We start from the raw sequence: 14,742 nt of genomic DNA, 5'->3' as shown, positions 1-14,742 counted from the left end.
AATTGTAGACTCTTGGTTACAGATACAGTTCACTTCAAGTGGTAATGCTGCCTCACCGGGTCAGCTGATCAGTGTGATGATGTGAGTGCTTTAGCTGACCTCGGGACTCGTGTGAAGTGATTTGTGCGCGCGTCGCTCCTGGAGACGACCAGCCGTCAAAAAATATGGACGTTAGATTGTGACTAGATTATATTATTATATACAGATTTATATTGCATAGTGTAGATATATATTATATTTAAATGTATTAATTGTATATAAGGTATTGTGGTGATTAATGCGGTTTGCAGTTATCAAGAAACAATTAAATATAAACAGTGATAAACTTGAAACAAATTTATTTATATGTATTAATTATATTCAGTTGTCCTACAATCTTATATAAAAGTGTGTAGTGTTAGTGATGATGAAATGAGGTGTGAGGCTTACTCACACAGACATATTGTTGTCAAATATATGAATCAGCCAACAGGCTGTTCAAAATGTAATTAAGATGAACAATAAATCATGAATTGAAAATCAATTAAGTGTTTGCACATCAAATAACTGACAATATGAACACACCATAATGACATAATATTAATTGAAATATTTCTTTCAACTTAATTATTCATTGTTCATGGTTCAATCCAGCCCCAGTATTAAGACAAACAAAAAAGAAAGTACTTATACAATTCGGTCGGGCTGTTTTTAGTTTTAACATGTCTGAGTAATGGACAGCAATTGATTTTTATACAACGTGTTAGAAAATACCCCGTAAAAAAATTAATTATGATCTGATCAATCACTAGTTATTCGCTGGTGACCAGCGGGGAGCCATGCAGTACCGTCTTATTTATATTTGTATGGTCAGTAATGCTTAGTAATGCTTTGAACAAGGATTCCCAAACTTCACGATTCTTATTGGACCCACGGGGCAAAACATTCACAGTAGAAATATTTGATTTCTATTTTGTTTTTTTTTTTTTTTTTTTTTTTTTTTTTCCTTTTTTTGTTCTAAATAACGTATTTCCGCGTGAAATTCATTGTGAACTTATTAACACAATGATGCCTTGTGTACATCTACTATAGCCACTCGCACGCGTAGCTTTATGCCCGAAGTAGATCATAATCCAATCAAACCCACTGATTCTAAATCGAAAATGTAAAAGAAAATTATTAGAATTAGGGAAGATCCATTGCTTTTAAAAATAAGAATTATAGTAAAGGTAGTGTCGACTACGTCACAGGTTATTTCAATGTTATAAATGTTGATCTTTAGCGTTAATTCCAATAAGTTTCACAAGATCACCTCGAGACATGTTCAGGAGTTGTTCACTCGCCTAACGTTGGAACAAGAGATTCATTCTTGCGTGTTCGTTGACTTTATGAAACCCGGAATTAACTCCAAATACTATAATTTATAATAGATACCTTCGTTGTCGACACAGATCATTAGCCGGTGGTCAGATAAAACATGTAACACCTTGACCTAGTCCATGTTACTCTTGTAATATATAACACATATATAATAACTGTAGAACAATATTTATGAACAAATGAACATCTTGTTATAGATATACGTTTTTAGTACAGTAGAGCCTTGATAATCGGAACTAGCAAAACTAACCCCTGTTCGGACTCACGAAGCGTTCGGATTATAGTATGTAAGGAGAAAAAAAAACATTTTTATTCTTAAAATAGTGTTTAATTATATACATAGTTTAAGAGGTACAGTAAGCAACGAGCTGGGCTTTACATATTGACCTTGGGAACGCTCTTATTACAAGCAGCGTAAGGACTACAGTCGTAATGCAAATAAAAAGCCCGGCTCGTTGCTTACCGTACATTTACATAATAATTAGGTACCATAAAATACGTAAGGTGTAAATTGTCTATTTAGTCATAAACTGATCTATTTTAGTTTGGCGAGTCCTGTTGATGGACCAGAAAAAAGCTTTGTCCCTCAAGTTACGTAGCATCATCTTTTCCGATAAGGACAGGTCATTTTCTTCAGCCCACTCCAAGCAAGTGTTCAAAGATGATATGGCTTGTGAATGAGTAATTTTCTTGACATTTGAAGCAAAATAATCTTCAGCTAAAGACTCGTCATTCTCTTGCGTTATTTGGGTTATGATCTCATCATCAGTTATAGGATCTGTGCAATTCTCCTCTTCACTCATGGACAAGAAAGTGGAAATGGTTTCTTCTGTATAACCACGATTACGTAAAAGACTGAGCGGGAGATCGTCTTCTACGTCGAACTCATCATTTTCTTCTGATCTATCTTCTGTTGAATTTATTTTTTCAGGCCAAAGAGGCTTCCAAGATTTTTCGATAAGAGACGATGATACATGATCCCAACATTGCGCTAGCGAAAAAATGGCGTCTTTAATTGTGACGCTTTTTATAACATCATGCAAGGTTAAAGCCTCATCGGCTTCTTGCTGCACGAACATTTGAATCAGGAGTTTCTTTTTGTAATTTATCTTGACATTTTGGATTACGTTTTGATCCATAGTTTGGATCAAAGGCGTACAATTTGGAGGCATGTACAGTACAGAGAAGTTGCCGTCTTCTGTTGTCAAATCTTCAGCATTTGGATGTCCAGGGGCATTGTCTAAGAGTAGTAATGCTTTTTGTGGCAGTCCCATTTTTTTTAAATGGCGTTTGACTTCTGGAACAAAATGGCCTCTAAACCACTCGAGAAAAATATCTCTGGTTACCCAAGCACGCCTCTGCCCTTCATAATGCACTGGTAATTTTACAGATCCAAAAGATCTTGGCTTTTTTGCCTTCCCCACTAGCAATGGTAATTTGTGATTCCCTGTAGAGTTTGCGCAAGGCATAAAAGTTATTCGCTCTATAGACACTTTCGACCCAGGAGCGCTAGTTTCAGCAGAAGAGGCTAAAGTTTTGTCCGGCAGAACCTTCCAAAACAATCCTGATTCGTCGGCATTGTAAATTTGTTCAGGGCAAAGGTTCTTTTCTTTTATCTCGTTTAGGAATTTTTCTTGGAATGGTTGAACAGCTTCCGTATTGCTAGAGACTTTCTCACCTGACACTTTCAGCTGACGTATGCCATGACGTTTTTTAAAATTATCAAGCCATCCTCTACTTGCAGAAAAATCCGAACCTGTTAGTTTTTTATGGAAGAATCTCGCTTTTTCCATTACGACCCCACCAGACAATGGAATGTGGCGTCGTCTTTGTTCTAAAAACCATGTGAACAGTGCTTCTTCTAGCACTGGATTCTCTGGTAATTTTAGAGTTTTTCCGAACCCTGGTCCTTTCTCAGTTTTAGCTATAAAAGATCTCAATTCTTGCTCATTTTTCTTGAGGTCTGTAATTGTTGATTTTCCAACGCCATACTTACAAGCAAGAGAAGTTGCCGACACTCCGTCCTTTAAACTGTCTAGTATGGTGCACTTTTCGGCTATAGTCAAAGTTTTATGTTTGCGTTTTGGTGTTGGAACCATCTTTATAACCTCAAAAAACACGCCGCGCACGAGTACAGAGCAGAAAAACGTGGAATGGACGCGCAACGTGGCAGTCGTAACTGCAGACTAATTAATAAACAACATAGCAGCGAGGCGAAGGCGAGGAAGTGGGGTGGGGTATGCAGTTCGGATTATAGCGACGTTCGGATTAGCCTGAGTACGGATTATCGAGGCTCTACTGTATTAAGTAGTTTACTTTTAGTAAAGGTTTATTTACATTGCAGAGTATCTTGTGTCTGTCACTTACTGTTGTTGCGGTGATATGTGGACAGCCAGCAGCACTTACGGCCTTAGTAATAAACTTGGTATAAAGTTATACCTAACAATAAACCAAGAATATGCAAAATGTTTACAAAAAGACATTTTGCTTGATTGGTTGATATTAGTTAGTGTGTTAGTTCTTACTCCATGCCCAGGCTGTCCTACAGACTTGTAATTGTTTAAAATCAGAGGATTTGTGCTTATTGGGTCTCTTAAACTTGTTCGTGACACATTCTGGTAACAGTTCTAGTGGGAGAGAAATGTGGCAACAGCTTACTTTGGACTTCCTCTGAAAGTGTATCGTGAAAATATCGTAATATAAAATCGTGTCTGGTGGATCATGTTTCACACGCGGTAATATAACTAATTTATAAATAATAATAGTTTACAGTGTAGGAAATTAACTATTAGATATAAAATGTTGATGTGTGGACATGAGAACAAGAGAGTTGATGTCGTGTCAGTGTCGGGCCCAAATAACTGATTATACTTGATCTAAATGAAATGAAATCATGTTTTAGTAAAATGGCCAGCAGTACAGGTGTATGTGGCCCGTCTTATGTAATATGTTGTAATACTGCAAATTAATGATTAACTTATTATTATATTGGTAAATTATTGTAATGAACTAAATTATAATTAACAGTAATTGTGTCGTGGCAGCTTGTTTACTGTATGCTATCGTAATAAAACTTGATTAGTAATTCAGTAGTGTTTCATTATCCCATGTAAAGTCATCGGTCAACGGACGGCGGAACAACAGTGCGAGAAGCCCCGCCTTATTATTTTGAGCCGCCGCTGAGCTGACGCTAGCTCTCCGCCATTGGACCGAGGTCAGGGAGATGACCTTAGTTCACCGGCAGAATAAGAAGTCAGGGGTTTTCATAATTTTTGAAAACATAATTTAATATGAAATGTTGATTTTATTTTTTGTGGTATCTTCGCATTCTACTTCATATAATCGCTTATAAAATGCTCACAAAATGCCTTTATTTATTTACGGTGTGTGTGGATGATACAGCTACTGTACTCAATAACTTTTGTTTTGTATTTATTTACATTAACTTTTTTGACTGACTATTTGACTTGTAAGGCATTGACTATTTGACGTTTGAGTATGTTTGTTGCATCAATTTACATATTATATTGTAATTGAAATGATTTGTAAAACGATGAAAAAGAGTCTTTTTCATTAGTTCAACCCTTTACGAAGTAGCAGTAGATACAATAAGATTTTTTTTTACATTCATAAGACGTGTCATTTCCATGACCTACATAAATGAATAGTGATTTTGATTTGATTTATCCATGTCAATTATCGTACAAAGTTTTTTTAATACATTCTATGAGGCCGGACCTGGCTTTGTAGAGTGCTTAAAATGCTGCCAATTTGCTTTGCCTTCCAGATGACCGCGGAATTGGCAATCGCTCGATATTTCGAGACCTAGTATTCTGATACTAGGCGAGGCTTTAAGGGAAGTGTTGTCGAAGAGCGGTGATACGACAAATGGGTTTTTTAGTGGTTAACGCGCAAACGAGTCTTCTGGCGGTTCAATCATACATTGAATTGAATTCGAATAGAGAGGACTCGATGGACTACAAGTTTCTCCCGGCACTCGTCGACGATTGTTTGAGAGAGACCTGCATGGCGCGTGTATACCACCACCACCGACCAGTGTGTCATCTGCATAGCAATTTTAAATCTCTTAAGTTTTTTGAATTTATTTTTTGTGCAATCTAATTAATAATTTTACATAGCGGTTGATTTCATCGCTGCTGCATCCCTTTCAAAAGAAAGTTCGTAGAAAATCATAAACTGATTAAACAAGTTATTAGTTTTATTATATCTTTTCAAAGCACATAAGGTACTTGTCGACGCCTGCAGCTTTAAGCCAGCAAAGTTAATATTTACATGTTTAATGTATTTGTGTAAGGGTTTAGTGTAATGTGTTTCTTGTTCAATTACACGTGCGTCAGCAAGCAATAAATTTGTTTCATTTCTTTAATTAAAATTAAAATACTACCTGTTGAGTGCTTCTACAGTACTTGATAGATACTTGACCTTCAAGGTAAGGTCAAAATTTTATGATTTGAGTTTACTTTTATTATGTTGTTTATAATTAGCCATTTCTAAAAACTTAGTGTCATCCTATTAATTATAGGTCATACAACTTGTGTAAAGCGTGCGAAGATACAGCAAGATAGAAAAGGTAAACGATCTATAGTTACTGTAACCAATTTTGTTTGACAAGTCGTAAACAGTCAGCCACGCTTGGAAATTAAATCCTTAGTAGATAATATTAATCTAACTGACGCACAAATCTTCAATCAAAATTGGTCACGCACTATCGGCACAGTAGACCTAGGTATCAGTACGGAAACTAAGCCTTGTTGATGAAATACTTAGCTATATGTGCGTACACTCCATTGAAGCAATAGGGTTGTTAGATTACTTTTCTAACCGACTTAAAAACGAGTTTTGGAACGAAGTTTCATAAGGGGCGTTGCAGAACGTAAACGTTATCCCTTATTCATATTTGTCTGCTAACTTCAAACATCCGCTAAGGAGTGTTTTTTCTCATTCTGATTTAGGTCAATAGAAGAAGACAGAGTGAGAATTAGCAATGCTATAAGTTAGCAGACTATTATGAATAAGGGGGAAAGTGTATATATAATGCAATATTATAGTTTACATGATGACTGTTATGTAATGTTTTTAAACATTTTATTGAATGTTTTTCTTGGAAATATTTTTTTTTTAATTTTCGTTGAAATATTTTATTTGAAATATTGACGGGAAGCTTTGAAATATGTGTTTTTAAACTTTGTCCGTTGAAGTTTCACTTCCACCACAGTCTTAGAAACTCTTCTCCCACGAACATGCCTAGACGGGGCAATTATTGTTTTCGTGAGTGTCTATAACGAATATGTCATCTGTTTTGCGATACGAGATGGCGAATGTGACTTTTACAATAAAATCAAATTGGGTATCAATGTTGAGATTTTCTGGAGTGGAATTATGACAAATATGACACCCATTTCAAGATCCAAGATGGCGGATGTGACATTTTCAATAACATCAATATGGGTATGATTTTCGGGAGTGTCGGTGAATACACAATTTTATTTCAGTCTTCGTTTCTTTAAGTCCAGCATTATTGGCTTCAACACTCTTAAGAATCATGAAATTAACACCCATGATAAACAAGTTGATAATTTCATGTAGCTCCAACTTGGATTTACATTTTGACAGCACTATCAGTTTCAACATCCTCAAAAACTATGAAAACGACACCTATAACGAAAAAATTGACAATATCATGCGGCCGCCATCTTGGATTAATATTTTGACAGCACTATATATCTCAGCACCCTCGAAAACCATGAAAACAGCACGCGTGACGATAAACTTGATAATTTTTTGCAGCCGCCATCTTGAATTTTATTTTGACAGCACTAGCTGGTATTGGTTTCAAAAGTCACGAAAACCATGACAAAACAATGTAGGTAAGTATTTTTGTCCAAAATAAATAAATATAAAAACATCCTAGAAAACCATTAAACTACACTCATAAAAAATGATAATAAATATTGCAGCCGCCACCTTAGTGTAAAATGTGCATTATGTTCACGAATTTATTATGATTGATCTCACGGACTTATAATTCGAATACCTACTAATTATAATAATATTAAAACAATAAAACATTATTATATACTACTTTATAGTTTAAAAAACGAAAACTGGAGTTTTCATGGAGCCGAGTTCAAATAGCCGTATACCACGCAATACTCTGGCATTAATTAGGTACTCTGGAAACAAATAACAACGTGACACTCGACTCGTATTGACTGCGAAAACTGCTTAGTAGACCAGGGTCGATAATTTTTGAAACCAAAAAAAATTAAAGTAGGATGAAACCCATTGGTAAAGGACGAGAATATAACAAAAATTAAGGGAAAAATAAATTACGGGCGATCTGAGGTCGGGAAGTGGAAAAGGGAGGGTGTTTTAGGGTAAAAAACGGCTTATCTCGATTTCCGGCAAAACTACAAGTCCTATGGCAAAGTTGTAGGTAATAAAGAGATCTAAAACTTTTGTTATTACCATTTTTTCACATAACCTCAAAATTTAGATGAAAATTCATAAAACCAAGTTTTTGGTTTTTTATTTATATCTTTTTCAAAAAAAAATTTTTTTGGTGAAAACTTGCCTTATTATGTCCCAAATACACTGTAATTTATTTGATTTAAAATATTTATTTTTTCGTCTTATTTTAACTTAATATCAAAAAAGGACCCTACGTCAGAATTTCGATTGAAAACAATCGAAAATTCTGACGTCAAAATATCAGCTTTTTTCAAAAAGTTTGGAGGCTTTTTGTTCGTTGAAATATCTACCTTCTGATGGTGTAAAAAAATATAAATTACAATGCCCGTAATTTATTTTTCCCTTAATTTTTGTTATATTTTCGTCCTTTTCCAATGGGTTTCATCCTACTATTATTTTGTTTCACTTTTTATCATTTTCAAAGGCTTCGGCACTGGTCTATAGGGGCCTCGTCGATGCGCATGTTTGTGTGAATGTGTCATTTCGAACGTTTGTAGGCAGTTTCCGTACTGGTACATATGTCTACTGTGCTATCGGGCTGTCAGGTAGTCTATACGATAGTATAAACAAGTTGTTATGCTTTTAAAGTGATAACACTATTTGAAAAGAAAATTTTATGAACAATACGGGATTCGAACCCACGACCTCTCGCGTTCCGTGCCAGTGCTCTCCCAACTGTGCTAACCGTTCGAGTGACGTATCGTCATAAAATCTTGATGATGCGAGGGAGTCAAAATGGGGTGCGGTGTAATGCTAGATGTCCAGGTTAAGTCAGGTTGCGGGTAATCTAGTTTGGCCTGTTCACAATCAATAAACATAAAACGCCAAGTGGCTGAAGTACTCACCTGATACTGGTCAGCCCTTTCCTCAGACAAGCACTTCACTTGGCACTACGATGATGCGAAAGAAGTAGTATAAAAAACCACGTGCGACAATGATGCTCGAATGCGTAACGCGGCGCGTGCGTGGTCAGCGGTGTCCAGTCGAACAAGGTCAATCGGTAAGTGTCGCGTTGTAAGCGGCCAGAGAGTCGTTCAGCGCCCGATGCGAAGACCAGGGTGATGCCAATTGCTCGGATTGTACATCAGCCCCCCAGATGGCGCTATATGCTATTGAATGCGAACAATAACGGCGCAAACATACTCCCCGGCTTGGAAATCAATGGGATTTTCAAAGGAAAAACGCGGGTAAGGAAAAGGTGTAAGAAAGTAGGAGAGGGTTATGATCAGAAAATTTGGCATGAACATACCAATATTTAAAAATGCGGTGCGTAATATATAATATGAGATGCGGTGATGCGTTAAATTAAATGCGAATACAAAAAAAAATGCAAGAATCTATGTTATTAATAAATGTAATAGTTACTGAAAAAAAATTATTGTGATGGAAGCGGACACAACTTCACGACTGGACGCTTAAAAGTTCCAGTAGCAGTGCGTACTAATGCAACGCGAACAACTCCGTCTTTTCCGGGGAATACTTGTTCAATAATACCCGTAGGCCAGCGCAATGGTGGTGTATTATCTTGGTGAATGAGAACAAGAGTACCTGGCTGAAGTGGTCTATCTGGAGTGTTCCATTTTTGTCTATGTTGCAATGTGTGTAGATAATCTACATGCCACCGTTTCCAATAACTATGAACTAAACTATATAAGAGTCTCTTTCTGTTCGAGAGGCTCATAGATTCGTCCATTTCATATGTGGGCAGAGACTGTAAAGGTGTCGTGTTTAAAAAATGTGCGGGAGTTAGAATAGTATGTGGTTCATCCGATATTAAGCACAGTGGGCGCGAATTTAAGAGACATTCAATTTGCACTAGTAAAGTCAACAATTCTTCATAGCATAACAACTGTTGACCTATGCAGCGATATAAATGAGTTTTTATGCTTTTTATGTTGCTCTCCCACAGTCCTCCAAAGTGAGGTGCGCGTGCAGGAATATTCCGCCACTTTATTCTATGGCTGTTTAATTCTGTTTGCAATGCGGTAGACATATTTTTTGAACATAAAAACATGTATAATTCATCCAATTTCCGTTTCGCACCAATAAAATTGGTTCCATTATCGGAATAAATACAAGATACTGGACCCCTTCTAGCTAAAAACCGTTTAAGGGCGTCTAAAAAAGTTTCGGTGCTTAAGTCAGATGCAATTTCAATATGCACTGCCTTCGTTGTTAAACACACGAATAGACATATGTATGCCTTTTGACTTTTTACGCCACGTTTTCGGGTAAGAGTAATATTGACAGGCCCAGCATAGTCGATGCCAGTGTGTGTAAAAGGCTTAGCTTGTTGTACACGAGCAGGAGGGAGGTTTGCCATTATAGGCGAAAGATGCGACGGTGCGACCTTAAAACAGAAATTACAATTTCTTATGCGTTGTCTGATAATATTTCTAGCCGAAATAATCCAATATCTCTGTCTGAGTAATGACAGAAGAAGATGAGAACCTGTATGACAATTTGATCGATGATAATCATCAATTATAATATCAATCAAATGATCACGACGAGGTGAAAGAATTGGATGGCGATTTTCAAATGGTATATTTGCGTTTATTAATCTACCACCAACACGAAGCAATCCGTAATCATCTACAAACGGATTTAGTTTTCTTAAAGAAGGGGATGATACGTTACCCTTTTTTATGTTTTTTATTTCGTCAGAAAAATATTTTCTTTGTAATTCTCGAATAATTACCAGTTAAGCAGCCTCAATGTCAGCGATGTGAATTGTAGTGCTGCGTGGTAGTTTTTTCATAAAACGAAGTATATAAACAATGATGCGTAACAATTTTTTCCAAGAAGAAATTCTATGCAATAATTCCAGAACCGGCGAATTGTTAATATTAACTGTAGCAGTCAGAGTAACTGTACTTTTAAACTCGGGAACTATACCATCAATACGTGATGGTTCAAATGGCACTATAGGCCAGTCCGTTGTCGGACGGCGCATCCATGGAGGACCATACCACCAAAGCGGGTGATTTATTAATTGAGAGGGTAATAAACCTCTTGATAGGCGTTCAGGCGAAAGAATATCTTGTATTTTACTGACTCGGTTGGCAACAAATACTTGCCACCGATGTAGAGATGAATGAATCCAAGACAATGCGATTGTGGAGTCAGAGAAAACATAGATTTCGTCTATAGAATAGCGGTCATGAAATGCAGAATGCACTTGTTTCACAAGCTCAGATGCAAGCAATGCGGCACATAATTCAAGCCTTGCTAAAGTATTTGTTTTAAGAGGAGCCACCTTTGATTTGGCGCAAACAAAATGTATGGAAACTTCATGATTTGGATGTGTTACATGCAAAAATAATACGCAGCCGTATGATTTGATACTAGCGTCCCCAAAGGCGAGCATGCGCACAGTACAGCCAGCTGTGACACCTAAGTGGCGTGGTATTTGCAAGTTAGCCAATAATGATAATTCATTTTTAAATTTAATAAAACGTTCGGTTATAGTTTCCGGTGGTTCCTGATCCCATTCTACTTTTGCAAGCCAAAGTTCTTGTATCAAAAGTTTTGCGTATGATATGACAGGTGCACCAAATCCTAGAACGTCAAACAAGCGAGCAATAGTTGAAAGTATCGCCCGTTTAGTACTGCCTACAGATGTTGAGGATATAGTAAACGTGAAGGTATCGGTAGTAGGTATCCACTTCAAGCCTAACACCTTTAAATTACTATTGTCATCGCTGAACTCAATCGACGCGCGGTGTGACTCCGGTAAGTGTGTGAGAAGAACGTGCGAGTTACTTGCCCACTTTACCAAATTAAATCCTCCGGATTTGAATAACGCGCGTAACTCGTCCGCCAAGCGTATACCGTCGTCAACAGAGTGTACTGAGGTGGTCAGATCGTCCATGAATAGTTCCTGTGTAGCAACTTCAGCAGCGAGAGGAAAGCGTTCACGTTCATCCTCTGCGAGCTGTCGTACAGTCCGCATAGCTAAGTACGGACTAGAGCGAAGGCCAAAAGCCACTGAATTAAATTGAAAAATGCGATTTGGTTCGTTATCAGCGAAGCGGTATAAAATTCTTAAATACATTTGTTTTATATCTGCGTTTAAAGCGATTTTAAAATAACGAAACCTTAAAAGAAGTGTAAATAAATCTGCCTGCAAGTTAGGCCCAATATGCAATAAGTCATTAAGCGATACGCCAGAATCGGTTTTAGCACTTGCGTCTAAAACTATGCGAGTTTTTGTTGTCGATTTATCTGGCCGAAAAACAGCGTGATGCGGAATAAAGTAGCCGTCAGATATAGCGTTTAAAGAATAGGGAATTTCTGATAAGTATCCATTTTCAATATAATCTACAATAACTTCATTGTAGGCTTTACGTAAAGCGGGAAACGCATGGAATCTTCGTTCCAACGCGGTCAAACGACGTTGAGCGTTAATAAAAGAATTACCTAATAACTTTGGATCGGTCTTAAAAGGAAGCGAAACGATATAGCGACCACAAGAACTTCTTGCGACCGTTGATTTAAGAATCTGCTCACATTCCTTATTTTCAGGACTTATATTATTAACAGAAGGCACTTGCTCCAGCTGCCAAAATTTTACTAAAATGTTATTTAAATTATTTACTAAAGGGCCGAAGGACCAGACTATATCGTTAGAATGAGTGGAAGGTATTTCCCCCATAACAATATAGCCACGCGTTGTTTCAAGCGCGTGGGGTGCTGAGCAAATGACACTGGACGAGTGAGCAGAGCGACCGAGCGGTGGTGGTATAACTTTACCGCTAAATAATATAAAAGCGAACATCTGAGCACCGAGAATGGCGTCTATATTTCCGGGCGCGTTCCAAGATTCATCAGCGAGCGATAAATGTTCAAAATAATGTACAGTCGACTTGTCAATCGTGTGCGCCGGTAACGGTTCAGTTATATTATCTACAACTAAAAGAATTAAATTGTATTGAGCGTCTGAAACACGTGACTGTATTGTAAGCGAAACGTAACCTTTAATAGGAGTGGAAATAGACCCTAATGTCTTAATCGATGAATTTATGAGAGGTTTAACATCTAAATTTAATCTAATGCAAGAAGCGCGCGTGATAATATTATTTTGCGAGGCGCTATCAATTAAGCACCTTATAGTATTATACACCTTTTTCGACCACCAGTCACAACATATACTTGCGCGGTTGGTAAAATAGATAAAGTGTCAAAGCTATGCAAATGACGTAATGCGACGTTACTATTAGCCGAATGCATGCAGAGCGACTGCGCACCATCCTCGAGCGGCCGCTCAGCTGTACTGGACGAGCCTACAGCTGTGTGATGTTCCGTATGTATCAGCGGTTGCGGAACCGGTTTGTTGTTAACAAAATGGATTAATGAGTGGTGCTTCTTATTACACTGCTTGCAAGTATTTTTTGAATTACAATTAATCGCCATATGTTTTGAACTTAAACAATTAATACATAACTTATTATTTTTAATATAATTGAAGCGTTCATTAACTGATAGTTTTATAAAATCCGGGCATTGATATATATGAGAATGTTTTGCGGTTTTACATAAATTGCAAGTGTTGTTGTCATTGTGTATTATTGCAAAGGTATGAGAATTATGCGATGGTTTAGAAACGGTTCCGCGAGATCTTTGAACGTTCGATATATTATTTGGCCGACTGGTGTTGGTTGTTCGTTCTAGTACCTTAACGTGGTGTCTTATGAAATCAACTAAGACGGCACTCGATGGAATATCTTTTTTAATGGATGATTCAAAGCGTTGTACTAAATTTGTATCTAATTTCTTAAGCGCGAGATGAAGAAAAATAAATTCTGTTAAATCTGAAATTTCTAATTGTTTTAAAGCGGACATAGACGCATGAAACTTTTCAACAAAACTATTGAGGTGGGAGGGGGTCTCAGATGTATACCTAATGTCGAGTATGTTATTTAAATATATAGTACCAAGTGCTCGCTTGTCTTGGTATTTATCAACTAACGACTGCCATATTGTCGAATAGTTATGTTCATTAGGCATGATACCGGCAAAAATGTTAAGCGCGGTTCCACTTAGCTTGCCTACCAAATATTGCACTCGTTGCGAATCATTGAGTTGCTTATTATTATGAACGTTTGTGCTAAAACTGTGATAAAAGAGAGGCCAGCTTTCGGGTTGTCCTGAAAAACTAACCAAGTCAAGTGGTGGTAGGCGACAATCATTATTAACCGAATTAGATTTATCCGGTTCAACTTGATGACGACGAGATTGTAATAACTCATTCCGAGTTTGCTGTACAACAGAAAATAATGTTTGAAATGCGGTCCAATTGTTAAAATTCAATTCAAATTTTGGGTTTTGTTCCAATAATAAAGCGTTATGTTGGTCACATAGATCGTTAAATTCGCTATATAATTTCTCAATATTCGCCGACGTGGCCACAAATTCTTGTGAACTTCGCGTATTTGTATCAATAGAAATCTTTTTTGCAGTACTATACAGTTCATTTATATGCGAAAATATTGCCTGTTTCTTACCAACTACAAGTTTGATTTTTGTTTCAAGCGCCATATTGAAAATGTGTTGTAAACTTGTAATGCTTTTTTATGAAATGTATATGTTTCGTTATGATACAGTTAGATTATGCGAAATTAATGAGTAAAGTGTTTATTATTGAACAAATATTTATATAATAAACTAAAGTGAATAGCTAAATATATTAACACTATGCGAAGGTTGGAAATAGATATGAATTGCGAATCGATTCTAAGTTAGGTAAGCAAAAATAAAAGCAAATTAAATAGCAAAAGCTGCTGGTTCTATCCGGCTCGAAGGACCAAAATTAATGGTGATGCGAGGGAGTCAAAATGGGGTGCGGTGTAATGCTAGATGTCCAGGTTAAGTCAGGTTGCGGGTAATCTA

The 14,742-nt window shown here is 36.9% G+C and overlaps 1 protein-coding gene across 5 annotated transcripts in view; it reads left to right on the top strand.

The window, feature by feature from the left end:
* The window catches only part of LOC126973240 (serine/arginine repetitive matrix protein 1), a 34,561-nt gene extending 30,113 nt beyond the window's left edge, over positions 1-4,448 (top strand). For all 5 annotated transcript variants that reach the window (XM_050820441.1, XM_050820439.1, XM_050820437.1 and 2 more), the window contains one exon: positions 23-4,448. The gene's annotated coding sequence lies outside the window, so the exon portion shown is untranslated. The remainder of the gene's footprint in view (positions 1-22) is intronic.
* Positions 4,449-14,742: the final 10,294 nt, after the last annotated feature.

Source organism: Leptidea sinapis, chromosome 29, assembly GCF_905404315.1.
Source record: "Leptidea sinapis chromosome 29, ilLepSina1.1, whole genome shotgun sequence".
NCBI classification, from domain to species: Eukaryota; Metazoa; Arthropoda; class Insecta; order Lepidoptera; family Pieridae; genus Leptidea; species Leptidea sinapis.
This window is presented reverse-complemented; position numbering and strand designations above follow the sequence as displayed.